This window comes from Ambystoma mexicanum, chromosome 2q (assembly GCF_040938575.1).
Source record: "Ambystoma mexicanum isolate Mex_15411 chromosome 2q, UKY_AmexF1_1, whole genome shotgun sequence".
Classification (NCBI taxonomy): domain Eukaryota; kingdom Metazoa; phylum Chordata; class Amphibia; order Caudata; family Ambystomatidae; genus Ambystoma; species Ambystoma mexicanum.
Genome location: NC_090924.1, coordinates 1,428,086,123 through 1,428,112,813, shown reverse-complemented (window position 1 = coordinate 1,428,112,813; position 26,691 = coordinate 1,428,086,123). Strand labels below are relative to the sequence as shown.

At 46.1% G+C, this 26,691-nt stretch overlaps 1 protein-coding gene across 2 annotated transcripts in view; it reads right to left on the bottom strand.

Annotated features, from left to right (window-relative positions):
* Positions 1–26,691, bottom strand: part of LOC138570222 (SLAIN motif-containing protein-like) — a 402,579-nt gene that overhangs the window by 204,256 nt on the left and 171,632 nt on the right. The window lies entirely within an intron of this gene.

Genomic DNA, 26,691 nt, shown 5'->3' with positions numbered 1-26,691 from the left:
ATCCGGTGTTGGCCGCCTGAAGAGCCATACCCCCTGAAGAAAACACTTTCTTCGCCCAACCATCAAAACGCTTGTCGTCCCTATCAGGAGGGATGGTAGGATACAACGCCTGCTTTGCTGGGGCCGTAGCCGCCTGCACCACCAAACTCTCTGGAGTGGGGTGCGTGGTCAAGTAGCAGGGGTCGCTAGTAGCTGGGCAGTATTTTCGCAGCAAAGACTTGCCCACTGCCGGGAGACTCTCCAGAGCAGTCCAAGCCGCTGCCACCCTCCTCTGTAGAGCCATATGGAACGGCAGTACCGGGTCAGTTGGTTGACCTTGGTCGAGGATATCCGCGAGGTCATCCTGAAGAAAATCCCCAGGGGGAGCAGACCACCCCAAGTACTCTGTGACCCTTGACATAAGGCGCCGGTACAAGGAGTCCGCATGGGTGCCAGGCTCAGGCCTACAAAACTCCACCTCCGGAGAGGTGTCTAGACCACTGGCGTCGTGTAGTGACTGACGCAGGTCCTCAATCTGACTATGTCCCGAGATAATCTCATCTGGCACCGAATCAGAAACCATGCCATCATCAGAGCCCTCATCCACCTCCGAAATGTAATCAAGATGGTGGAAAGTGGGCACAGAATGGGGAACAAAGCAATGCTTGGCCTTGGCCAGAGCCTTTCTAGGGGGGGGGGGGGTTTGCACCATACCCGGGGGTACCCCCGTCGAAAACGCCTCAAAAGGCGTCGAGTGAATAGGCGTCGACCCCGAATGTGGCGCCGACGGTGTCGACACAGGCCTCGTGGGCGGAGCCCCAAATGTCTTCGACAGCCTGGGCACCAATGGAATGGCGTCGACGACTTCCTCGGAGGCGGAGCCTCGAGAGAGTCCCTCGATGACCTCGGCGCCACAGGCGTCAACGTCTTCGAAGACGTCACAGGTGCACACAGTCTTCAGTGCGTCGAGGACCGGGACCTGGAATGGGCATGACTAGAACGATTCCCCTTGTCCGAGCGGGACCTTTCCCGCGGATCGTGCCGACCACCCGAGCCCGAAGGCATACGAGCGGTGTCTCTAGTACGGTCACGCCCGACCCCACTCAGAGGCGCGGACAGATCGTTGCCCTGCGATTCAAGAATCGCCAGCATTTTCTTACGGAGGGAAGCCCATTCCTCCAGAGTCGCATGCTTGGTGGGATAAACAAACCGCCGATGGGTGGAGTCTTCGGACGAGGAAGGTGAACGATGACGGCGCTTCCGGGAGTGCCTCGAAGAGGCAGAGGAGTGGAGGGACTCACTCCGGGACCGAGACCCCCTAGACTTACGACGATGCGGAGAGTCGCCCCTCGAATCGTCCATCGAAAGCCCAGTAGTCCTCGACTTCCAGGGCTTGGACACCTTACCGATCGACAGTTTCTTCTTGCGCTCCCGCAAGGCTTTGGACGTAAGCGACTGGAAGTCAACACAATTATCCGTATCGTGGGCCTCCCCGAGGCACCAGAGTCAGGCGTAGTGCGAGTCCGTCACCGACATCTTGGACCTGCAGTCCCTGCCTTTCTTGAAGCCCGGACGCGGGGTGGCAGAAGAGGAAGACATCTCGAAAACTTCTTACAACCGAACAGGTTCGAAGGACCGAAAAAACAAACTCCAAAGAGTCGAGGCGCACCGAGATCTCCGAAGCGAACACGTTAGTGGAAAAAACGGAACCGAGGCTACGGGCGTTGTGCATCTTACTTAGAACATCCAGTGATGCCGGCCGTCGGAGGAGGTGCTCGAGGGCGGCGTATCGATGTCACTGACGCAGGACGCAGGCACCGAGCGATTTTCCGAAGCAGCACAGCTGTGGTGATTACTGTCATAGATCTGGAATATGTTGGAGGACCCAATCCCCTCGAAAAAGATCGCTGGACATCGGTAGTATGAACAATAATCCTATTCAGAATCCACATTGCCAGTGCATTAAAAGCCACTGTATTCTCCACAACCTCAACTACACAGATGTACAGAACTACAGATAACCTACAGGATAATCATACTCCCGGTGTGAGTAACCAGTTAAAACAGCACAAACAGTGCCATGAGGGCCACCAAAAATGAGGTAGACTGAACACTAGACATTTGTGGTCTCCATACACTTATAGATGGAAACAAAATAACAAATGTCGGTTATTGTAGAACACACACATTTCATTTGGCAGGAGTACAATGCAGGGAGTAACATCACAAGTACAAGCTAAAAATCCAACCATTGGTGGCACATGAAATAATATCAGTCCAGGAAGAGAACTGTTTTAGTCACTCAAAGATTGATTTATTGCTATGGGAGAACACTTTACAATCTTCAAAGTACCAGCAAGAACCTAGAACTATGCCAGCAAGCACAGTTCTATGTTAAAGCCAGGTAAGCACCTGTTCTAATGCACAGGTGCTACCAAAGGGGCAGCCGAACCCATAAGAGACCAAGCAGGAATGCAGTTAAAGAGCTATACCACCGGGAGAGAAGGAAGCAGAGCAGGATTTCAACCACAATATACTGAAGGGCGCCGGGGTGGGGGGGGGGGGGGGGTAGTGGGATCTGCAAATCACTACAACTGCCAGATCCAGGAGACCTGATGAAGACTTAAGGAACATATCAGGCCTTCAGGATGTGGATCCAAGTACATGGGGCCAGTGCAATTTTGACTCACAAACAGCAAGAGATCCTGCTAAGTAAATGGCTATATTTACAGTTCTGGTGAAGTATACAGTACCCAGGGACTGACTCCTTCATGGAGAGGAATGATCTGTATCCAGGGGGACGACCCGCCAGCCAGACTCTGCATCATTGAGAGTGTGCAACAGGAATATGGGAAAACCAGGCCAAAAGGATTATGTCAGCTCTGAGGGCAAGAGGGGGCAGCTACAAGCAAATAATGGTCTAACAACGAGAGCAACTGATGAGACCCAGGATGACCCAATAAGGAGAATAGTCTCTAGGCACCACTGATCCAGGCCAGCGATAGTCCACCTCATGTCACTTTCTTCAAGCGGATTTGAACAGGCAGTTCAAACAACGAAACTGGTCTTCAGTCCATCTTCACAGCTGTCCTTCGGCAATTCGGGTTAGAATCTCATCTCCCTGAAAAGGCCTCTCCTCCTTTGGTACTCGATTAGTTATTGAACAGTCTACCTATATCTTTCCTTAAGGGAGACAATCTGTTCCAAGATCGAGTTGATCCATCACGCCTCATTAACACCAGCTTGAGAGATGCCACCCGAGGAGCTATTTGACACAGAGTGGATTTCTAGGTCCATCATTTGGATTATCTGCACGAGCCAGCAAAGAACCAACTGAAAAGTAGTTACAAAATAGCTAATGGATGTTCTTCCGTCATTGCGCTCTAAAGTAACAATCCTCTGGTGACTTCGAAACAATGTTTGACTAGTACTGGCATCAATGTTGATTCTTATAAATATTTTTCAATGATTGCTACCTCTCGAGTTCTGGCTGTTCATGCAGGAGAAAAAGTGAGTCCCATGTCGGTCAGTGACCACGTGAGCAACCCTGCTGAGCAACAGGCCTTCAAATAACGCATAATAGAGGGGATGTTGACATTTTGGAGCTGAAAGTGGCATCACACTGTCCAGGAGGCAAAGAGAAGCAGTCAACCAAAGATTACTAAGCAGTACATTTGCAAGACCCCAGACTGTCAAATTCCTGAGCCGACCAAGGACACTCGGGAGGAGACGCTATCTAAAAGAGCCGATGACAAGGCATGACAGGGTGAAGCCTGCAAATACCACAGCAAGCATATACCAAGATCACTCAACTCAAGACACTTCTCTTTAAATAAGATCCCTACTTCCGACAGCCAGCTAGCCCATCTCGGTTCCAAATGTCTGTTACATGTGACTTTTGACCTGTCCCGTTCTATACTCCAGTCTGTCTTTTTGTTAAGCACTCTGATGCCTGCGGGCTGCAGCGCTATACAAATATATAAATAAATAAAATAAATAAGATTGGAGATTCTGGGATACTCGAGCTAATAACCCAGATCAAACATGATTATGTATTGCAAGCAGGGATAAGCATTCTAATGTCCAACACAAAGCTACCACATATTACAAAGATGAGATCTGAACAATGGATGTTGAGATATGGCATCCCTAATTCTATTTAAAAAATGAAATAGATAAGGCCTGGAAAGCATTGAGAAACATTTTCTAAGGAGTCAAACTTTGCTCCACCATGGATATGTTTTGAATGTTTGACTGAGCTTGATTGCACTGCATGAATCAAACTGGGTTTCCTTAATGATTGTCGGCATTTGAAAGAACTTTCTTTCCCAGCATGCATCATGCCTAGTTTTCTTCATAGGGTTTAGACTTTGCACTTTGTCCTTCATTTCCCAGAGTACATTAACGTTTACTTTCTCAATACTTTCCAGGCCTTTAAATAGAATAAGTGATGCCATCCCTCAACTTCCATTGTTCAGATCTTGGACATTGGAATGCTTATCCCTGCTTGCACCAAATGCTCATATTTGATCACCGTCTCTTGGGCTGTTACACTTTCTGCCTCATCACCCTGCTCCAAATGTACAAGTCCCAAGTGCTCTGGTACCCAGGATCATCGCACCCAAGAATGTTGGGCATTAGGCAGTTTCTAGCAACACTGCACTAAGCTCCAGAGGTGTAAACCGTATATACCCAAGACATCCTTCTGACATGCAAGTGCACTCTGTGACCTAATTGAGAAAATGTTGACTAGCTTCATTTATTGTATAGCGTGAATGGGAAGGGGACAAAAAAGCTTAATAGCCAAAGAATAGCAAGGAAAGAGGAAGGACTGTTTACATAGTAACTGTTTGAGTGTCTTGTTTTAGGGGAGGAGTCTGGATAGGATGCGTTATTACTGTTGACTCGCTACCCAAAGCCCTTCAATCTCTAGACTTGTTGTGTTTTGATAGTGTGTTTTTGCTTCTGAGGAGTAAAGTAAAGATTGAGGCATAATGCTTGCCTCCAGTTTTGACAGACTACAATAATATTTGGATATTTAATTGCCGTTAGTAAAATGCATTCCCGAAAGTCATCTGTCAAACGATATATTGGTGTTTATTTGGGTTTTAGGTTTCAGTTTACATGAGCTTCATGCCACACAGTGCGTGGTCAGCCCTCAGAATATTTAAGAAATACATGACTGGCAAACATGGAAAGACAAAACACTAGTGTGTGTGGTAAATCTAAATGTCTATCTGTATATAGATATCTGCACCTTCACTCACACACAGCCAGGTTAAGGATGGCAGTAGGTTTACCTTTGAAATGCTAATGCAGTAGGTTTCCTTTTCTAGCAGGAGATTGAAGACTACCCATTCAGAAAGCAACCAGTCCAATACTTTGAGCAAAAGTGAATGCAAAGTGTGAGTTGTGGGAATATCATTGACAAACATGTTGACCAGGCAAATGCTACACTTGGAGCCACTAGTGCGAAAAGGAGCCTGTCAATCTCCCACTTTAAATAATGTGATTTGAAGACAGAAATATATTTGCATAGACGGTCTGAGGAAAGAAATTGCAGCATTGCCTGCTTGGCAGGAGGATCAAATGTTTAGAGTGGGAAGAGATCATAACCTTTTAAAATATTATTAAAGTCAACTTTTTTGATTAAACAGTCAAAAGGAATTTCAGGTGTCCATTTATCCAAAGAATGCTACTAAGAGTTTCTCCAAATCAGTACATTAGTGAGACGCACAGAGCCACTGTGTGGTAATTTAAAGTAGTGAGACACATGCAATACAGTAGATCATGCATTATTGAAAGGTATTCAAATTGTTCTTGATGCCAATCATTTTAAGTCCAGGGATGCCATCTGTTTCATTAAGGAGCAGTTGAGTACTCCCTTTCTTCCTCCCCCCGCCCCCACACTCCCCAAACACACCCCATTCCCAAATGTTTATGTTGGACGAGTCTCATAAGCTTGTGCTGGTGTGCTCTAACATCCCCAATTTCATACACTAAAAAGGTCTGAGAACATCCCTTCATTGAGGCATCTAGTTGAGTGATCCAGTTTTGAGCAATCATCCTATCAAGAACGATGAAGAATGGCATTCTCCCCGCTCATTTAGCCCTGCATAAAGCAAATGTATGCCTACACTAAGACCGTAGAGCAAGCCCTTTAAAAAAAAACATGTTTTATTAATGTGTTGGTCATTTAATTTACTTTTCCCGTAGGTTTACTTTAAAATAACAAGTTTGTACTATTTTACAGCTTTAATGCTTCACTTTTACTCAAATGAAAATTAGAAGTTCTAACCAGTCCTTATGGTTTCTAAAGCAATTTCAAGACTTTTATGAACTCAATTGATAAAAAGATGTTCGGCCCCAAGGACACTTTGCCAAAATTCACTCTGCAGCCATTCCCGATCATGTACAAAGTAGCCGGAAGATGACCCCATCAGTTCTCTTGATACAGAGCACTCAATCATAGCATGTTGCAGCGATGGTCTAATCTCACCATAATATGTAGGACACAACTCATTTGGGGCCTTCTCCCGAGACAGACTAGATGAAATTTCCCTAGTGGGTAGTATGCTCAATCTGAATCGAGCATTCCTCCCACTATAATAGGGGAAACCCTGTCAAGTAGGTCAGCAAAACTCCTCTGGGCTTGTCCAGGATAGAGAAGCTACTATGAAGTCTCAATGAGTGCCTTTCCACAATCGTAACCAATCCATCTAATTTATCATGGTTATAGGTAAAATGTTCGAATCAGAAGGGTCGAATGACAAAAGGTTCGAGTCAAAATGACCGAAAAAAGGGGTTGCATTATTTTTGGGGGGTCCCCCCCAACCCGTTTGTTGTAAAAACACCTTTTTTACCTATACTAAATCAAAACAAATATATACATATTAAAAAGAAATTCGACCCTTTTGAGTCGATCCTTTGACCGGACACCATTTATCATCCTCTTCATACTGATGGGATTAGTCATTCATTCCTCCACCGACCTTGATGTTCTGGTAAGAAAAGAAGTTACCTTTTTTTATGCAAGATCTTCATATATATACACTGGGTCGCCTCAAGTCCTCATTGTTCACATAAGTGAACAAAGAATTTGTTTGCAGGCTCTTAATCGACAGATACAATTGTAGCATCCTCCAATATATACTTGCTCTGAACTAGTTAAAGCCCAACTCATAGCGAAGTGCGGCTATTGGCAAGGCTTGTGGGAGTCCCCATACCTTCCTTCAAAGCTTTCCCTCAAGTTGTTCCCAATTAAGGTTCCAGGCCTGAGACTTAATGTCGGTGCCATAAGTCATAGTGGGAATGACTTTGCCTTTGTGAAATATTATTGGGGGAAATCAGAGAATTTACAAAAGACACCCTTAATACTATTCATCTGAGCAGCCAACTGATCTCTCTTGGACTTAATCCGGCCCTCCACCAGCATCCTGCTCGAATGTGCTGCGAGTCTAAAACCAAGATCGGTAGTTTCCTGCACCAGAGACAAGGATGTGCATCAATACACCAATTAGTTTGGGTCCCTTTTTTTGACCGATTACAAAACCGCATTTTTGTTTTTCCAGTGTTGATCAACTCGTTTTCTGATGCATAGCTTCTCAATGCCCCAAACACTTGTTGAATTCTTTGAGGAGAACATTCCAACGGTAGAATATCAGCGTAAGTGATATGCAGACCAATCTTAGGGCTTGTAAAGGTAAGTCTACTACGTGCATCATTTAGGTCTGCCAGATACAAATTGATGAGGCAGGGAGCAGGAATGCATCCCTGCCTCACAGCCCTCTCCGTATTTATGGGTCTTGATAGATGCCCGAGAGCATCTAATCTGACCTAACAGTCGTGTCTTGATGCAGATCTACCAGGATTGCTAATAGCCTAGAGGGAATGACTCAATCTGTTTTGCCCACAGACTGTTAAGAAAACAGTTTGATGCATGCAGTGAAACCAAGTTCAGTCAATCAAAACCTATCCATGGAGGAGCAAAGTTTGATGACACCTTGGAATATTTGTCTAACAAAGGGAGGGAGGGAGGAGAATTTGAACCGCTGTATTCAAGATTGTAGTAGACCAATACAAACCCTTGGTGCAAATCGGTGATAAACTAAAAGTAAAGTATGGTGTTTTCAAGTCAATGAAAGGTCTGACAATAGAAGTAACTAATTTGCTGGCATTCTATGTGTAAGACTGCCAAGATTCCTCGAAGGACAGTGAAAGTGGCTTCAATTATTGCCAAAGAAGATTGATACTACAAGCCAGAGGTAAACATTTCAAGTTACAAGCTACTAGACAGGCATAAGAGTTATTGTCCATCTCAATTCTCCACAAGCACAGAAACCACAATTTCTTACTTGTCAAGAGTAAATCATAACTCATGAATGGAGAGTGCATATTTCGAAGCCTGCGGCAAGCCAAGATCAGGGATCCTTGAGAATAACGGTCACCTTTCTGCCTCAATCACTAAAAGCCAAACTACCTCACTGCACTGAAACCAACAGCTGGCCTGAAAGTTCACAACCAATACAAAAATCCAAAGAACACCCTATTCGTTTTGGTGAACTCTTTCTTTCCACCACCTCCCGATATTCTGAGCAACACAATTCCACACCTCCTAAACCACCAGACATACCCAGCCAAAGCAAACTGCACTATAAAACCACACAGATCACACATGGTACTTCTGAACTGCAACCTTAATACAAAGCACAACTATCTTGCCTTTTCCCTCTCCTCCAAACTAATCAAACTCATAGTAACCAGAGTGCCTCGAGACCATGCAAATAGAGGCACACAGTACAAATCCTAAAAACAATGGGGAAGATGGAAAACACATTCCAGATTAGACTTTAGTCTCAGGAAGACCAATATCAATGAGAATCATGGAAGGAAATGTGGAACATTGCTACAACACAAACAGAAGATTGGTGGGGTGAAAATCTTGGACGGTTCTTAAGATAAATGAGGGAACAGAACACCTTATTCGGACGGTTAAAGAAAGTAATGAATCATGGGAATATGACAAAGTTAGTTGAGTTGAAATTGGATTGGGAGTTAGATTACCTAGAAGTCAATATTCTGGGGGATACCCCACTGCGCAAATTGAGACAGAATTTGGAACGAGATGGACCGCCAGAGACTGGCCTTATATACAGATATTGCCACACAATACACACATTTCTCAGGAATTTGACTTTGTGTCAGTTTCCCTCTGAAAGAATTGGGCAGATTCCATTCGATTTTGTTTAAACTGAGTCCATACTTGGAAGTAGTGTGGCCAAGGATGGGTATCGCACAAGACAGAACAAAATTGTAGTTCCTGTAAAGCACACAAATTAGGGACCCTATACCACCTATTTATGAAATGCCCAGCACTTACATGCAGAAAAGCAATCTATTTTGAGAGATTTGTTCACTCCACATCCTCAGTAATTGGAGGTAATTTGTGGGCCAGAATAATTGAAGGCAGAAAAAATCCCCATAATTGTTTCTCATTAAATTCGTGAGGAATATTCTTAAGTGAAACAGGAAAAAGCCCCCCACTACAAATTAGAACTTTAGGGGGCCTTTTAACAATATGAATGTATTAGTTAAAAGTTGTAACAAATAGTAAGAATACCATAGTGCACCGAAATGATATTTTAGGTGGGATTTTAAATTTGATGACATTTGTGTAAGATGAAGAAATGGAAGGTCTTAAATGTTGCATTACTATGGATGAATTGTATACATGTTTATGAAGAAAGTAAATTTGAATGTCGTACCAATATGTAGTAATTGGGCAAGGTTTTATTTATGTATTTTTATTGGCATTTCCATTATTTTTAACCATAAATACAATTTAAAAAAATGATATCAATGGCCGCACTGAAGCGTGCCAACTCAATTGATCCACTTATTAAGAGACTTTTCAATGGTAGATCAACATTTTATATCAGAAGGAGTTCACATTCGATAAATCACATGCGACCAAGCGACATGGGGAACAGACCAGGGCATGCCTTAGCCAAATGGTCTGGAAGGAGGTCCAAAGAAACAGAAGAAAACCATCCAACCAGAAGAGGGTGTACAAATTACTGAGGCCATGACTTAACAATCCTTTATTGCTTCTTCAACAGGCCAGTCAGAAGAAGGTCCAGAGATGGAACAATTATTCGACAGAACTAGGTGGGCCCCATCATTCTGCCAACTCCAGGACTGCTCTGGAGGCTTGAATACCTGGTTATTCCTGCAGTTAAAGATTTGCAGACGGGCAGCTCAGTGTGCGATAGCTGAGAAGCAATTTCTAGAAGGTATATGCAGGCATCTGGCACCTAAGCTGAAGAAAGACGGATGCTGTTCAAGTGATTAAACTGGCAGCCTAGGTTGTCTGCTTTATCTCAGTATTTAGATTGCAAAGACACAAAGAGACAGGAGTCGGAGGCAATGGTCTTACAAATATACAAAATGCTAGTAAAATTCTTGGGCAGAAGTCTGCAGCAGCTAGTCCAAAGCATGCAGAATCATCCTTAACATAAGCCCGATATCCTTGTGTCCAGTGTAGCAGTGGTTCCGGGATAGAACTGCCATTGATTACATTATTCTATCCAGAGACCTGTTTGGTCACTGTCAGGATGCAGATTAGAACTATGGAAAAAAGTGACCATAACGTGCAGACTGCCAAACTATGCAGGGGAAGAAATATGGCAGAGAGTGGTCATCACACTGACCTACTGGTGAATCAAGGGTGTAATAGTGGCTAGTTTAAATAAAAACAGACGAGGGGCGATAAATGTGAAAAGAGTCCGTGGGGTCGTTAACTTTCGCGCAACTAACCCACCCTAGCCTGCTCTCCAGACTACTTTCACACTTTATGGGAATTGGATAAACCATGCATAGGTAGGAATACTCGATCGCCCACTCATGAATATAAATTTGATCAGGAGACCTAGCAACTGTTGGGAGAGAGGTGGTCTATCCCACCCCTCTTTGCCTTTCCAAAGATGTATGGTGCACGCACTTCAAGAATTTGTTTGGTAAAATCAATCAGGATGTGGCCAATGTTCTTAAAATGTTTCGTGGGCTCAGTGCTCTTCTGTGGAAGTGGTGGGAAATCTTATAAAAAAAGAAAATCGTCCAGTTCTAGGGCATCTCGTCCAAACTTACTGTCTAACTCCATTTTAAAAGCAGAACTGGCTACCTGGACCATGATTCCACATCTCTTTGAAAACATAATAGAAATGAGGCAACGTCCAAATTGCTGGAAAACGGCTATAATTATTTCAATCTATAAGGGCGATAAGGCTGAGCTGAACTATTGCCCGATCGCCCTTATGGATGCAGACAGCAATTTGTTGCTGGGGAAGTTTCAATAGAACTGGAAAATTGGGCAGAAAACAATGTTATCTTGGATAAAGCACAACAGTATGTCAACAACCTTAAATGGCCTAATGGTGAATATGCAGACACAATTCGTGGAAGACCGGCAATTCTCCCCTACCCACCCCCCTCTAGGTCGCCATGATTGACATCTCTAAAGCTTTCGATTCCATAAACAGTCTGTGGGCAAAACAGATTGGAGCATTCCCTCTAGGCTATTAATCCTGGTAGATCTGCATCAAGATACAACTGTTCAGGTCAGATTAGATGCCCTGGGGCATGTATCGAGACCCATAAATACGGAGAGGGGAGTGAAGCAGTGATGCATTCTTGCTCCCTGCCTTTTTAATTTCTATTTGGCAGACCTAAATGATGCACTGTGTAGACATACCTTTGCAAGCCGTAAGATTGGTCTACATATCGCTTACGCTGATATTCTGTTAGATTTTGCTCCTCAAAGAATATGACAAGTGTTTGGGGCATTGAGGAGCTATGCATCAGAAAACGAGTTAGTGATCACCACTGGAAAAACTAAAATGAGGTTTTTGTAATGGTCAAAAAAGGGACCCAAACTAATTGGTGTATTGATGCACATCCATATCCCTGGTGCAGGAAACCTGCCATCTTGGTTTTAGACGCGCAGCACTTCCTAACAGGATGGTGGAGGGCCGGATTAAGTCCAAGATAGATCAGTTGGCTGCTCATATGAATAGTATTAAGGGTGCCTTTTGTAAATTCTCTGATTTCCCCCAATAATATTTCACAAAGTCAAAGTCATTACCACTATGAATTATGGCACCGACATTGAACCTTAATTGGGAATGACTTGAGGGAAGGCTTTGAAGGAAGGTGTGGGGACTCCTACAAGCCTTGCCAATAGCCGCACTTTGCTAAGAGTTGGGCCTTAACTCACTCACAGCAAGTATATATTGGAGGTTGCTCCGATTGTAGAGCCTGCAAACAAATTCTTTAGGTGAAAAATGAGGACTTGAGGCAATCTAGTGTATATCTGAAGATCTTGCCTAAAAAGGTAACTTATTTTCTTACCAGAACATCAAGGTCAGTGGAGGAGTTCATGACAAATCGTATCAGTATGAAGAGGATGATAAATTAGATGGATTGGTTAACAGGAAATGCGCTCATTGAGACTTCATAGTAGCTTCTCAAACCTGGACAAGCCCAGAGGAGTTATGCTGACCTACTTGACAGGGTTTCCCCTATTATAGTGGGAGGAATGCTTGATTCAGATTGAGCATACTACCCACTAGGGAAATTTCGTCTAGTCTGTCTCGGGAGAAGGCCCCAAATGAGTTGTGACCTACATATTATGGTGAGATTAGACCTTCGCTGCAACATGCTATGATTGAGTGCTCTGGAACAAGAGAACTAATGAGGTTTATCTTGCGGCTACTTTGTACATGATCAGGAATGGCTGCAGACTGAAGAGTTTTGGCATAAACTGTCCTTGGGGCAGAACATATTTTTATCAATTGAGCTCATAAGTGTTAAAATTGTTTTATTTGTATAAAGATGTTATGTTTTATTGATTTAGAAACCTTAAGGACTGGTTAGAACTTCCAATTTCATTTGAGTAAAATTAAGCATGAAAGCTGTAAAATTGGTTTTATTTAAAATAACGATTTTGTACTTTTTACAATTAAATGACCAACACATTAATAAAACTTTTTTTTTAAAAGGGCTTGCTCTACGGTCTCATGAGTGGGGAGAATTACCAGGTTACTCACCGTAGTGACCACCTTACTCCTAGTCCATAGTCCCCTTTCCTCCATACTTGGGGGACATCTCTGTCCTGTGGGACGGGACCGGAACACTTTCCCATCAGTCCATTTCTATCGCCAGGTCAAAGACCCATTAGCAATAACAGAGGAACCTTATTAGAGGGGACGGCGGGCGGGCGTATGGAGGAAAGGGGACTATGGACTAGGATTAAGGTGGTCACTACGGTGAGTAACCTGATAATACACCTACGTCCCGTCCCCTTTGATCCATACTTGTGCGAGACTCCCAAGCACTCCTTACAGGAACTACGGGTGGATGGAAATACCCCTTACTGAAAAAGGTTCTTCAGCACAGCCTGACCAAACTGAGCATCAGCTCTTGAGCTCATTTCGAGACTGTAATGCTTACAGAAAGCAGATGGGGAGGCCCAAGTAGCTGCCCTAGTGATGGACTCCCAGGTGACAGATTTCTGAAAAGCAACCGCGGCTGCCTTGCCCCGCACCAGGTGTGCATGGATACCCTTAGGAGGTTTCAGCCCTTGGACGGTGAAAGACTCTGTGATGCAGGCGGCGATCGACCTAGAAATAGTTGCCTTAGACGCCAGCTTGCCCCGAGGGTTACCGAAAGTCACAAAAAGTTAACTCCCAAGCTCGGAAGTCCTGTCCAGGTAGAACTTATGGGCTCTTCGGACATCAAGACAGTGTAGATCCCTTTCAGCCTCTGAGGCAAGTTTCGGAAAAAAGACCGGAAGGGAGATCGACTGATTCAGATGGCATTCAGTCACCACCTTTGGTAGAAAAGCTGGGTTTGTCCGAAGGACTACCTTTGTCCTTGTGAAAGACCAAGAAAGGATGCTCCACCGACAATGCCTGGAGCTCACTCACTCTCCTCGCTGACGTAACGGCGACCAGAAAGGACACTTTCCAAGACATATACTTGAGGTCTACGTAGCCATTGGTTCAAAGGGTTTATGAAACCGCACCGTCAGGACTACATTTAGGTCCCATGGCGGGTGCGGATTACGAACCGGAGGGTAGAGGTGTGTCAAACCAGCAAAATGCCTCTTCACCACTGGGTTAGTTAGAGAATAAGAACAAAGGTCTGTAGAAAGGTAAGCGGAAACCGCTGAGATATAAGTCCTGCATGACAGAACATGAACCCCTGACTCGGCTAGGGAGGACACAAAGGACAGCACCGTGTCAATCGTGGCCACCCTTGGATCCAACTTCTCCAAACACCAATGACAGAACCCGAGCCATTTACTCCTGTATTGAGATCTGGTTGAGGGTTTCCTGGCTGCCTGGATAATGCGCATGTTATCCGCAGACAAACTCAGATGCTCTAAAGACTTGAACTCAGGCACCATGCCGCCAAGCTGAGCGATTGTGGGGAGGGGTGCCACATCTGTTCCCCCCCTGGTGAAGAAGATCAGGAGTTACTGGTAACCTGATCGGCGGAGACATCGAGAGGTGTTGAAGTTCTGAGAACCAAAACCTGGTCGGCCACCACAGGGCCATCAGTAGAAGGGAACAGTTCAGAGTTCTTCAACTTCCAAATTGCACAGTGAACTAGAGGCAGAGGCAGGAAGGCGTAAGCTCTCATGTTGTGCCATGGAATCTCGAGAGCATCCCCCAGAGAGGAGGCTCCCAGCCCCCCTCTGGAGGCATACTGAGGAAGTTTCTTGTTCACCCTGGCGAAGAGGTCCACCTCAGGTGTGCCCCAACGCGAGAAAATCCATGATAGGACCGCCGCCTTCAACTCACACTCGTAGCTGACCACTGTCCGCCGGCTGAGGGCATCCACTGTGACATTCAGCTGGCCCGGAATGTGCACTGCAATCAGCCAGACACCATGAAGCACGGCCCACTCCCAGATCTGGATGGACAGGTCCACAGGGGGTGGGGGTTGGGGGGGATGAGGGGGTCGACTTTGTTCCCCCTTGCTTGTTTATGTAATACATTGATACCACATTGTCCGTTCTTATGCGGACCACCTTGTGGACAATGAGCGGTCTGAACGCCTTGAGCGCCAGAAAGATCGCCAGAAGCTCCAAATGATTTATGTGCAGGAGCTTGTCCTGGGGCGACCAGAGGTCCGAGACCTGAAGATCTAACGTCGCACCCCACCCCAGAAGGGAGGAGTCCATTGTGATCGTCACCATGGGGGCTGGGCCCTGAAACCCCGCGCCCACCGATAGGTTGCCGAGAGATGACCACCAGTCCAGATCCACTCATGGAATCCGGATCCACTGCCTGACGCCATGAATTCCAAAGAGCCATCTGGGTCCGTCTCATTTTGAGACGAGCAAGAGGAAGAGCCAGTACACACTGGCTCTTCCTCTTGCCAGTGGTAGCCAGTGGTTCCATGAGGCCTAGAAGCCTCTGGAACCACCAGGCCGACATGCTCTCCGACTGCGCCAACATCTGACAGATCCGCCATTCTGTCCCCAGTCAGATACACTCTGCAGTCGATTGTGTTCCAACGAAAACCAGGAAGATCAGGTCCTGTGAGACCGTCATGGAGGATTTCCGCGAGTTCACCGACAGCCCAAGATGGAACAGGAGCTGAAGGAGAGACTGGAGGTTGCCCGCTGCTGCCAACGGACAAGGGCTGCGTAAGAGCCAGTCGTCCAAATAAGGATACACATGGATACCCTGGAGACGAAGATAGGCTGCAATCACCGGCATCATCATCGTGAAGACACGCGGCGCTGAGCTGAGGCCAAAAGGAAGCACCCGAAACTGGAAGTGCTCCTGTCCCAAAGAGAATCAGAGGTATCTCCTGGGTGGATTACAAATCAGGATATGCATGTACGCATCCTGAAGATCCACCACGCTGAGCCAATCGCCCATCTGCAAAGACGAGCATATCTGGCCGGGCGTGATCAACTTTAATTTCTCTTGGGGTAGGAAAAGATTGAACTGGGAAAGGTCTAGGATGGTGCGCAGGCCAGCCTGGTTGGGTTTGGGCACCGTAAACAGCTGGGAGTAGAAGGCTTCCCCTCGCTCCCCATGGGGAACGGATTCCACAGCTTTGAGGTCCAGAAGTTTCTGAACCTCGGCCTTGAGGGAGGGTGAGACCCAACCGTCCTCCCACCAGGGTCTCGTGCGAGCGCGGAAAACCCTCATTTGGCAGGCTTATCTGATGAGGAGGCTGAGGAGCGGGAGAAAAACCGCGTACGCTGTTGTCTACGGCGGTTATTCCCCGCAGGAGTATCCACTCTGAGATTTGCGGTCGAGGAAGCCCCTAAAACCAGAAGAAGGTCGACTTTGCGACAACGGTTTCTGGGATTTGAAAGGAGCTTTAACCAGAACAGACAATGATTTTGCCGTCTGAGTGCTATCCTTGGTTTTGGTGAGCTCTACATCAGTAGAAGAATGAAAAAGCTCCTTACCATCGAATGGAAGGTCAAACACCTTGTCTTGCACTTCCTTAGAAAATGTAGTGGCATGCAGCCATGCCTGCCGTGAGTTATCAACCCCGAGCATCAGGCCCCGAGCCGAGATGTCTACGTGATGAGCCGCAGCCTCCAGGAGATCCTGGGCCAAGACCCCGGCATCGGAAAGGCCTCCTTTGAAGTCTTCCAGCTTCTCGACCGGGATGTGCTCCTCAAACTCCGACAGACCTTTCCATATCCGCAAATTAGCTCCTGCCAATATCAATTCGGCGCTGGCCTGCCTGAGCTGCAAGGCCGAGTTCGCGAAGATTTTCCTCCTGAGCGAGTCGAGGAGCTTGTCCTTTCCCAGAACCTGAGTAGCCGTTATGGAAGAGGATGCTGCAGGCCAGGACTGCAAAGTGGCTGCAGCCACCACTGTGGAGGAGGGAGGCGGACAAGACGACAGGGCCACCTCTTCCGAAGAATGCAGCCTGTACCTTGCGTCAATCTTTATTGACAAAAAGTCCCGCGTGTGGCTTTTCCCAGACTCTTCGGACCTTGGCCAGAACGTCCTTCTGCAGGAACAGGCCGGTAAGCTTCAAGAGAGACAGGGTGAACGCCCCAGAAAGCACGCCCTCCTGCGGAGCGGATGCCTCGGGCACCGGAACATCTAAGAAACTCATGTCCAGTACCCGGTCATGAAAGGCTCTGATAGAGCAGGGAAGGTCCTTGTCCTGATCGCCTTGAGGGTCATCTGACAGGTCAGGATCCTGCCGAGTCTTGTCAGGCACTGCCTTGTCCACTGGGGACAATGGAGGCAAAGGCGGAAGAGCAGGGGGGGGGCAGCACGGGCAAGGGAGGCGCCGGCGGAACCACCGGAGGAACAGGTGGAGTCGGTGGACATCTCCTTGAAAAGCCCTTTGAAATATTCCCTCATGGGGTCGGTGCGCATAAGCGCTTGAAATTTACCGAAAAAGGCATCCTCAGGAGATTGTTTCAGGACCTGAGGAGACCTCATGAGGTGGACAAATCCAGGGACGTAACGGGGAAGGGTGCCACACCGGCCCCTCCACTGACATATCCACATAAACCAAAGGATCCGCCCCCGCGGGCAACGAAACATTGTGCGGAAGAGGCACCCGGGCGTTCCAATCATAAACCGGCCGGTAAGGATGCGCACAAGGGACCTTAGGTTCACCCAAGAGACAGAGCCCTACACCAGAAGCCGATGGCGTAGGCGCAGCACCTAAAATGGCCGCTGTGGTCGTGGCGGGAACAGGCGCCATTTTGTCCTCATCGGAGGGGAACTGCGGCACGTGAGGAAGTGAGGCAGGGGTCCCCTTCGATGGATCAGGGGTCTTAATCTTAGCCTTAACATAAGGAACCTCGGCCGAGCAGGTACTATGAGGCCTGGAATATTTTTGTGACATACCAACCGCCAACTGAGCCTTCAAAAGGAAGGACTGCGGCACTGCCGGTAAAAAGAAGAACTTTGCTTCTTTGCCCCCTCAACAGATCTGGTGTCAGCACAAGAGCGGGAACGGTGCGCTTTCACTGACAAAGCCTTGACCGGCCTCTCAGAACTGTTGGTAGCTTTAGCCTCTGTACGAGGGACCTCGGACCCAGGCCCGGTAATAGCCTTTTCTGCGCGGGCCTCGAACATCTGTTCGGCACCTACAAGCCCAGCCAAGGCCTCGGGGCGCACCCCGGTTTTGTTTTTGAGGGAAGCATGGGCCCCAGAGCGAACTCCAGTACCCCACGACTCAGTAGAACTGGGTCTACAAACAGCCCCCACAGGAGGGGCCTCGGAGCGTACTCTGGTGTTCACAGGCCCCTTACTGAGCCCCTTGGAGAAAACTCCAGTAGAATTATTAGGCCCAACGGGCACCTCGGGGTGCTCTGAAAAGTAAAGAACTTACCAGGCGTTTTTTCTTCTCGTCGATGAATGCCTGAAAATGCGAGGGAGGAGTTCGTCGGAACACCTCTTCCCACCGCTCCAAACGACGTTGAAGTGCCCAGACCGAAAGGGAGTCACAGTAAAAACAGGAGTACCAACGGTGTTCCGGACCCAAATCCTCTAAACAAAGAGGATGGGGATCCGCCCTCGCAAAGCGACGGTGACGCGATGAACTATTTTGGAAAGTCTAAATTGAAAGACATAGGCAGACTAGTAAACGAATGCCAGCGAGAGCCAGAGAGGAAAAAAGGGAAGAAAATCTTCCGAGGATGCAAGTGCGTCCGGCCACGATCGAGCGGAGAAAAGGACTGATGGGTGATGCGGAGCCAAGGTGGGCGGTGTTACGGCCGCGTGCCGAGCCCTGCACAGGAAAGAAAGGAGGGACACATTTTTGAAAAAAATGTGGATGCTTTTTACAAAGTGCTCTGGTACCGTCCCACAGGACGGGGAGATGTCCCACAAGTATGGAGGAAAAGGGGACGGGACGTAGGAGTATGCCATTCTTCATCGTTCTTGATAGGAGGATTGCTCAAAACTGATCACTCAACTAGGTGCCTCAATGAAGGGATGTTCTCAGACCTTTTTAGTGTATAAAATTGGGGATGTTGTGAGAGCACACCAGCACAAGCTTATGATACTCGTCCAACAAACATTTGGGAATGGGGTGTGGAAGGGAGTACTCAACTGCTCCTTAATGAAATAGAAGGCATCCCTAGACTTAAATGATTGGCATCAAGAACAATTTGAATACCTTTCAATAACGCATGATCTACTGTATTGCATGCATCTCACTACTTTAAATTAACACAATGTCTCCATGTGTCTCACTATTGGAGAAACTCTTAGTAGCATTCTTTGGATAAATGGACACATGAAATTCCTTTTGACTGCTTAATCAAAAAAGTTGACTTCAATATTTATAAATGTAATGATCTCTTGATCCTCCTGTCAAACAGGCAATAGTGTGGCAATTTATTTTCTCAGACTAAGCAAATTAATTTCCGCCTTCGAGTCACATTATTTAAAGTGGGAGATAGGCTCATTTTCGCACCAGTGGCTACAAGTGTAGCATCTGCCTGGTCACCATGTTGGTCAATGGCATTCCTACAACCCACGTTTTGCATTCAAAGTTTGCTCAAAGTATTGGAATGGTTTTCTGATGGGTAGTCTTCAATCTCCTGCTAGAAAAGGAAACCTCCGACCATCCTTACCCTGGCTCTGTATGGGTAAAGGTGCAGATAACTATACACAGATATAGACATTTAGATTTACCACACACACTAGTATGTCTTTCGAGGTTTGTCAGATATTTCTTAAATATTGCGAGGACTGACAAAGCACAGTGTGGCATGAAGCGCACGTCAACTGAAACCTAAAAACCAAATAAACACCCATATATCATTTGACAGATGACTTTCTGGAATGCATTTTTACTAACAGCAATAAAACAGCCAAATGCTAGTGGAGTCTGTCAAAACTGGAGGCAAGCATTATGTCTGAATCTTTACTTTACTCCTCAGAAGCAAAAACACACGTCTATCAAAACACAAGTCTAGAGATTGAAGGGCTTTGAGTAGCGAGTCAACAGTAATAACCCATCCTAGCTTGGATCCAGACTCCTCCCCTACAACAAGACACTCAAACAGTTACTACGTAAACAGTCCTTCCTCTTTCCTTGCTACTCTTTGGCTGTTCAGTGTTTTGTTCCCTCCACATTCACACTATGCAATAAATGAAGCTAGTCAACAGTTTCTCAATTAGGTCACAGAGTGCACTTGCAGGTCAGAAGGATGACTTAGTCAGGTATATACGGAAGTGCAGCGTCGATAGAAGCTGCGTAATGCCCAACATCCTTGGGTTCGATGATCCAGGGTTCCAGAGCTCTTGGGCCCTGTACATTTGTCGGGTGATGAGGCAGACAGCATAACGGGCCAAGAGATAGTGAATGGCATGTGCCAACCAGCAAGCTTGAGTGAGTACACCCTTTACAGGTGGCGGACTGTCTGCTGAGCCTGGAATCTGAATAGCAATCTTGGCTCTGCACAGTGATTCTAGAGCAGTGCTGGGCATCAGATGGCAATGAGTTTAGCACTCAAGAGTAAGTGTATTCGCAGTAGTGCCAGGGGCTGCCAATATGCAGAACTGAAAGCCATTTTGTGAAGTGGTGCAAGAGTGGCATTCAGTCCTCTTGTGGCGCTGTAAAGAGTACTAACATTCATTATGAATAAGTGCAATCCTGCATTCAAGCAGGTGGACTCTGGAGTTGCCACACCAGAAAATGGAACCCGTAAACGAGTTAAAAACTGCCTGTATGAGGAAACAGATTTCTCAGGGAGTTGGCCAGGATAGGGGGTATGCTAGGGTTCTCAATCCAGGTGATATTTTGCAACCCTCTGCGTTAGAGGATAAAGAATCAACACCTGCATAAAGGGAGCTAGCCTATCAAAGAATAGCTCTCAATCAGGAGACAATCAATGAATTGGTGGATAGTGTGAGAAACCAGAAGTTGTCTCACCCACTAGTCCGCAGGGATCTGTCATCCAGGTGGCCAGGACATTGCCATCTCTTTTGGATCATGTTCCTGGGGGTGGACCAATGCAGGAGGATCACCTGGGTGAGGGGTCTTCGGGGAGTGAGACACCGGATCGCGAGACGTGGCATCCCTTCCCTGTACCACCTTTACCCCATCATACCATCTTTACCCCATCATACCAGGTAGGATACTTGGGAACGCTACACCACCTCCATCCCCCTTTACAGCACTTACATGGACAGTCCACTATGGGAGAGCCGTATACCGGACATGTCCCCAGGCAAGGTAAGGCAATAACTGATAATTACTCACACCTGACTTCCATTACACTTCCCCACATACAAGAGCACATTGAGCGAGGCAAAGCATATGAGAAAACATCAGTTTCAAGGCGGCAGCTGAATGAGACGAGTAAGATGGCAAGACAGAAGGGGATCGCAAGGGGGGAAATCCATGACCTTTTCGACAAGGAACCGTTACTTTCCATATACCTCAAAAATTGACAGCATAAGACCAGGAAACCAGGCTGAAGAATCCTACATTGTGTGTCAGAGATACCCAGGCGGTCCTGTGACTGGTTGAGCAAAATCCCAAGCTTGTTCCCAGTCCAGCAAAAACCAATTGAGGGTTGTGTTGGAGTGGGTCTGAGCCCGGCGGAGGGGGGACACGGGGTGAACAGAAAATCACCCAAGAAGTTGTATATGCAAGATCCTAAAGAAGAAAGGAACTTGGGTTTGTTATGTTGCATCAGGCCTTCTGAAGAAAGACTGAATGGCAAAGAGACTTTGGCACAGAAGGCCCGGATGTTTAGGTTTTCAACCGCTTCCTCGTACTAGAGAAGCCAGAGACTGTGCTAAGCTAGAGTGTGCTGCCTTGGACCCTGAAAAGGCAGAGATGGGAAGACAACGGCTTGAATATCCGGACATATTTCTTGAACACTTCCTTGGCATTACATTGTTTCCCACACTATTTGTATTTTGAAGTAATGATTGGCAATAGGTTTATTAATATAGGACCTTTTATTTTGACACACTCTTCTAGGACTGTTATTTGATGGTCGTAGCTTGCGCCCATCTTTAGATTTAGGATTAGATCAGTGTTTTTCTGAAGTTTAACTGATCACTTGTGTCCGTCTTACTGTTTGATACTTCCACGCCTTCCTTACAATAGCTCACATGGAAGGCTGGACTGGGAGAGCGTTTTTCATTTCAGCCTCAGATGTTAGTGGAGTCCAATGCCAACAAAGTCGGATGGAAAGCCAGGTGTGGGTCGATGCAGTCTGGTTGGAAACTGAGGTGATGGAACTTCACATAAAAACAGTCTTACATTGCTAGCTGGACATTCATCATTCGGTCTCTGCTGAAACACAGAGCAAACTGCTGTATCCCATCTACGGATAGACATCATTTGGGGATCAACAGATCCAGGATGCTAGCCGAACTAGAAGGATTTTTAGCATCCTTGCCAATTTAATGAAAATATGATAGAGTACTTTTCTGGGTCCAATAACGTAGAAGTCGATTGGAACTCTAAAGATCTAGAGGATTGTGATTGGAGCAACAGATATTTCTACAGTTCTCCGATGTAGAGCCATTTCAGGTGCATCCTTTTGCATCCAGGATCACTGCCCAGCTGCCTGGCTATTTCAGGTGGAGGCCAGATGCAGGAGCAGAGAAGACAGATGTGCGTTCCTGCAAAATTGGTTTCCGGAAGGGTTATATGCTTTCCATCTGTTAATCATGAAGGACCCCGAGCAAGGTGAGGAGGGAGAACCTCTCTATAGTCCTAATAGCACTCTGGTGCACTTTGCAAGCAGGGTTTACAGTTCTGCTGGAAGCTTCCATGGATTTCCTGTAGACTACTCTGAGTGGGTGGGGATGCGGGGAGGGTGGGGGCAGTGTGGAGGGGTTGGCTTCAAAAGAGGTCTGCCCACTGAGGGATCCAGACAAGGCAGATTCATCCAATATTAAAGATTTCAGGGGCGCTACAAACTACTAGGGCTCTCGCAAGTGGCTTCACAGCACATCTGGAGATTTTGGGAACCTGCTCTGCTAAAATAAACAAGACCGCCTGACTAATATGAAGTCCCTGGTTTGGCGCAGGATGTACATTCAGTTTCTGTGCCTTTAGTGGCAATACTTTAGGTTTCCTAAAGTTTCTCGACCAGCTAGAGGCTTGATCTTAGTGCTGTGGAATGTTAATTTGACTCTAGGATTTGGAGGGTCAGTCAAGTAGCTAGTACTCAGATTGCAAGGCTCCGTCAGCTCAGAAAGTAACCTAGTCACTTCATATCGTGTATGAAGGTTTCGTATGTTGAAGCCTTGGAAGTGCCTAGAAGAAATCACCTCTTAGGATGGGGTTACATTTAGGCATATGAAAACTAATTATAGACTGGGGTCTAATCCTTATTTTACAGAGAATCAAATTACACATGGTGCAGTACCTAATACAGTGCAGTAAGAGCCACCGGCCAACAGGAGCAAATCAAGTACCGATTATGTTCAAGAGAACATTTCTGACCAGCTTTGTCTCCCATAAGGTCATGATGGGTTAGTCCGGTTGGAAGAAAGCATAGATGTGTGTTTGGAAAACACTCCGCCATTGGCCCCAATGGCTACTATGGTCTGCTCAATAACATTCAAGCTTCACAATTACAATTCTGCTGCTCTCAGGATAGGAATTCCTCACAGTGGAATACATTTCAAACTCATTATCCACTGCAGAATTAGCCTTTGTTGTTGATGAGCAAACTGAACTAGCATAATGCTCCCATCTAGTCTGGACATTAAATCAAGTCTCCTTGCGATCTTCTAGTCCATGTAATCTTTATTCGAAAAATAATAGACAGACGTTATCCCCACCAATCCACTGAAAATACAAAGAGGTAGAAATGTAGGGTGTTGACTGAAGTTTGTTGATTTACTACCCACCCACTGATTGCAAGTATTGGCTTCTATGTGCAGAACAGACAACTTCAGAATACAGAGCAACAAGATGGAGTGAAGTCAGACACCAAGACTCGTTTACGACTCGGGTCAAGTTGCAGAACGTCCATGAGTTGACTTACCATTGAAGTCCAGTTTGCAAAGAAAGAGGAGGAACGTCTACTTGTGGCTAGAGCGTATTATCTTGGGAGAAGTCAGGATCCAAGCTTGGATTTGTTACTGCAAGTGGCTCTTTGAACTATTCAAAACGTATGTGCGTGTGAGTTGTAATGTTTTGATATCAGTTTGTTTTACTTATTTTACTGATGGCTGCTGAAGAGCAAAGGAAATAAAGTTGAAGGATACTTCTCACCTTGTCTTTAATGGAATCAAGATTCCCTGGACTAATCTTGACTGGCTGATCTTGTTTCTACGTTACAAAACACATTATACTTGAACCAGTTGCTACAGGGCTCAATATGTATCCAGGTCCCAAACTACAGTAAATTAGCAGTGCACCCTGCCACAATGATGGAGTAATGGAACACTCATACGCATGCAAAATGACTTGCAATTTAGTTTACCTGGAAGACAAGAGGGTGAACGAACAAGGGACCAACATAAAGAGTAAGACCTACTTTTATCTTTGGGCTCAAACAAAATGGTTCCTTATCAAACTGGGTATACTGAGCATTGTCCACTGGTTAGGAGTAGGATGATTCAACCCTATGGTCAGTAGGTTAAGTGGCCATTTTGGTCTACCTTATCTTGCCAGTTTGATATCCAAGTCTCGAAATTCCCTTGGCCCCATATTCCCTCCCTATAGAGTAAAGGAGGGTAAGGAAAGATTCTCCTGCAGGACCCAAGTCCAAGCTAAACAAGCATTTGCTAAGCCAGCAGTTTCATGATTGTGAAGTTAACTGGCATGTGCCAGCCACTGCCTTGCCATAAGATAACTGCTGTAACATGGTGCCAGTACCTGGATATATGCTGGTCTAATATCCAGCCAAGCCAAAATAGTTGGCTTTGTCATTGCGCATGTAATAGGAGTTCAGTGCAAGTAACAAATGAAAGAAATGATCAAGTGGCTGAAGGCAGTCTTGGGTAAGACTGCTTTTGTACAGCTCATTCACAGCTGCAACACTGGTATGGCACCTACAGCAGAAAATGTGATATTACTCACTCCTTTTTTGTATTGAGTGCAAGTTGGGAGAATTCATTCAACACAAGAATGTATTCTACAAGAACATAATGTCCAGAGGGCAATCCGCATTCTAAATGAATTTTCCCCCCAGAAAATGTCCTTCAGTTCAGTCAGTCTTAGGGACATTGATAGTGCTTCAGCACACTGCATGGTCTTGACCTTTGGTTTAGTCTTCACCAGCCAATCCAGATGTCAGCTCCTGCGGGATGTAATAGCCCTGAAAACTCCTACCAAGAAAAGACCTGTATCATACCCTTCTTGCCCTATGGGTTAGTTTTGCTGATTTACTGAGGCACAACCTGCCATCCACTTGCCTAAAGGGTCTTGTGTGCTTTCGGTTAGGAATACTCAACCTACCTGGTTACCTCTGCATAGGAACCCATCCCCACTTAGGTTCTTAAACCTTTTGTTGGGCTTCTGACCTTGCAGCCGACACCATTATCTAGGCTGACTTGAGACTCCTCCCATGGCCTGGTGCCTTGGTTTCTTGCAGGCCCCCTAGTCTAGCCTTTCCCTTTATTCTGGTTAACTTGGCAGAGCTTCCCTAGTGTTCTGGCTTTTTAAATGTATTGCTTTCCATTCCTGTACAACGCATGTGCAGATTCTGCTCTTTCTTCGCTCCTCCCCCCTCTTCCATTCTGCTAAAACTATAACTCTAAAACACAATCCTAATATAGGTGTGCTCTTAGAGTAAAGGTTGCAATGAGTTCTGTGGTTGGTGGGACAGAGTCCCCATACATCTGTGTGCACGATTGAATTTTAATGGTCCACCTCCTCCTAAGACTTTAGGCTTAGAGTCCTTTGATTTCAAGGTTGTGTGTAGGTTTCAAGAAACTGGGCTGGCACAGGCAACATGATCCAAGAATATAAAATCTGTCTGCATGTTATTAGGCAGCAGCAATGTTGTGGTGACTAACTGATCCCAACTAATGTGTTTCCCATTTTACAGTGCGCTTACTAAAGAGCGCAGAAGCTGGTTCGGTGATCTCGAGTTGGTCGTAAGATTTCCAGTTGGCTCTAATCCATGTTCCATGCCTTGCAATGCAGATGCGTTTACCAAATCAAACTCCACTCATGGAGTTACGATAAAGAGCAAAGCTACATCAAATTCTCCCCCACAACAACTTCTCTGCAACAGTTGCCCTGGTGACGATTTTCCTGAGGTTTCCCCCCCCTGGGAAAGTAACACCTACAGACCATTCTAGGTTATTTGCTACCATTTTCAGAGAATTGAATTTTTTCTTAGGGATTGTGGAGTTCTGTTTGGATGTCGACAGCAGCTGTTGCCTTAGATTTTGAGAACTCTGCTGGAACATTCAAGCAGTGGCTAGAAGGACTGCATCACCTAGGAGTGGTTTTAATGCTGCCAGAGTTCCCCAGCCTCCCTCCTGAAGTGATGGTGAATGCATCACATTGCTAATAATGAATTACATGCCAACCCTACTTTAAGTACTTTCCTAAAACAATCTCACCCAAAATCCTTAATGCTCAGGAGGTTGTCGGGCAGGAAACCTGCCTTCAAACTGCCATCTGTGAAGTTGTCCATTCTAGAACCTAGCTTTCCCTGTGAAGTTTGCAAGTATTTATTCTCTTCTCTATATATACTATTTGCCCTCCTCC